General features: G+C 66.8%; 1 non-coding gene across 1 annotated transcript; it reads left to right on the forward strand.

Annotated features, from left to right (window-relative positions):
• The first annotated feature begins 275 nt into the window (after nt 1–275).
• Nucleotides 276–394, forward strand: LOC141979843 (5S ribosomal RNA). Its single transcript, XR_012637233.1, has one exon. It is a non-coding gene; the product is annotated as a 5S ribosomal RNA (ribosomal RNA).
• Nucleotides 395–2,500: the final 2,106 nt, after the last annotated feature.

The following is a 2,500-nucleotide window of genomic DNA, read 5'->3' on the forward strand; positions in this document are numbered from 1 at the left end:
AAACGGAAAAAAGGATCGGGCCCACCCGAGGCAGCGGAGTCAGTAAGGGAAAGGGGACGAGGCGGCCCGGAGCCGGGTGCCCGGAGCCGGGTGCCCGCGGCCAGGATCGGGCCCCTGGAAGTCTGAAAAAAAAATTTTCACCGACCCCCAAAGGGGTGTTGGGGGTGGGCTCATGAAGCCTCCGGAGCGAAAAAAAAAAACGGAAAAAAGGATCGGGCCCACCCGAGGCAGGGGAGTCAGTAAGGGAAAGGGGACGAGGCGGACCGGAGCCGAGTGCCTACGGCCATACCGGACGGAAGGCCCCCGATCCCGTCCGATCTCGGAAGGTAAACCGTCCCGGGCCTGGCTAGTACTTGGATGGGTGACCGCCTGGGAATCCCAGGTGCCGTAGGCAGCTTTTCCCGCTGCGAGCCAGCTCTCTCCTTTTCTGGGGAACAAGGGCAGGGTCGCCCTGCCAGGGGCCCTGGGGCTGAAGTCCCTGCCGGCCACCAGGTCAACCCGGAGCCTGCCCCTCTGCGGCCAGCAGGTCAACCCCATACCGGCAGGGGGTTGACCTGGTGGCCGGGAAGCAGAGCGGCCAGCAGGTCAACCCCATACATTCAGCGGGTTGACCTGGTGGACGGGAAGGAAAGCGGCCAGCAGGTCAACCCCATACTTTCAGCGGGTTGACCTGGTGGCCGGGAAGGAAAGCGGCCAGCAGGTCAACCCCATACATTCAGCGGGTTGACCTGGTGGCCGGGAAGGAAAGCGGCCAGCAGGTCAACCCCATACATTCAGCGGGTTGACCTGGTGGCCGGGAAGGAAAGCGGCCAGCAGGTCAACCCCATACATTCAGCGGGTTGACCTGGTGGCCGGGAAGGAAAGCGGCCAGCAGGTCAACCCCATACATTCAGCGGGTTGACCTGGTGGCCGGGAAGGAAAGCGGCCAGCAGGTCAACCCCATACATTCAGCGGGTTGACCTGGTGGCCCGAAAGCAAACCGGCCACCAGGTCAACCCGGAGCCTGCCCCCGCGGGCAGGGGCCAAGCGGACCCCCCTCCGCCCGGGCTTGCCCTGCTCCGAGCCGGGGCTTAATCCCCGTCCGGCCACCAGGTCAACCCGGAGCCTGCCCCTCTGCGGCCAGCAGGTCAACCCCATGCCGGCAGCGGGTTGACCTGGTGGCCGGGAAGGAAAGCGGCCACCAGGTCAACCCCATACTTTCAGCGGGTTGACCTGGTGGCCGGGAAGGAAAGCGGCCACCAGGTCAACCCCATACTTTCAGCGGGTTGACCTGGTGGCCGGGAAGGAAAGCGGCCAGCAGGTCAACCCCATACATTCAGCGGGTTGACCTGGTGGCCGGGAAGGAAAGCGGCCAGCAGGTCAACCCCATACATTCAGCGGGTTGACCTGGTGGCCGGGAAGGAAAGCGGCCAGCAGGTCAACCCCATACATTCAGCGGGTTGACCTGGTGGCCGGGAAGGAAAGCGGCCAGCAGGTCAACCCCATACATTCAGCGGGTTGACCTGGTGGCCGGGAAGGAAAGCGGCCAGCAGGTCAACCCCATACATTCAGCGGGTTGACCTGGTGGCCGGGAAGGAAAGCGGCCAGCAGGTCAACCCCATACATTCAGCGGGTTGACCTGGTGGCCGGGAAGGAAAGCGGCCAGCAGGTCAACCCCATACATTCAGCGGGTTGACCTGGTGGCCGGGAAGAAAAGCGGCCAGCAGGTCAACCCCATACATTCAGCGGGTTGACCTGGTGGCCGGGAAGGAAAGCGGCCAGCAGGTCAACCCCATACATTCAGCGGGTTGACCTGGTGGCCGGGAAGGAAAGCGGCCAGCAGGTCAACCCCATACATTCAGCGGGTTGACCTGGTGGCCGGGAAGAAAAGCGGCCAGCAGGTCAACCCCATACATTCAGCGGGTTGACCTGGTGGCCGGGAAGGAAAGCGGCCAGCAGGTCAACCCCATACATTCAGCGGGTTGACCTGGTGGCCGGGAAGGAAAGCGGCCACCAGGTCAACCCCATACAGGCAGCGGGTTGACCTGGTGGCCCGAAAGCAAACCGGCCACCAGGTCAACCCGGAGCCTGCCCCCGCGGGCAGGGGCCGGCATACCCCCGTCCGTCCGGGGTCGCCCTGCCCCGGGCTCCGGGCTTAAGTCCCGAGCGGCCACCAGGTCAACCCGGAGCCTGCCCCCGCGGGCAGGGGCCGGCGGACCCCCGTCCGTCCGGGGTCGCCCTGCCCCGGGCTCCGGGCTTATTCCCCGTCCGGCCACCAGGTCAACCCGGAGCCTGCCCCCGCGGGCAGGGGCCAGGCGGAGCCCCGTCCGTCCGGGGTCGCCCTGCCCCGGGCTCCGGGCTTAAGTCCCGAGCGGCCACCAGGTCAACCCGGAGCCAGCCCCCGCGGGCAGGGGCCGGCGGAGCCCCGTCCGTCCGGGGTCGCCCTGCCCCGGGCTCCGGGCTTAATTCCCGTCCGGCCACCAGGTCAACCCGGAGCCTGCCCCCGCGGGCAGGGGCCAGG

This window comes from Natator depressus, chromosome 28, assembly GCF_965152275.1.
Source record: "Natator depressus isolate rNatDep1 chromosome 28, rNatDep2.hap1, whole genome shotgun sequence".
NCBI classification, from domain to species: domain Eukaryota; kingdom Metazoa; phylum Chordata; order Testudines; family Cheloniidae; genus Natator; species Natator depressus.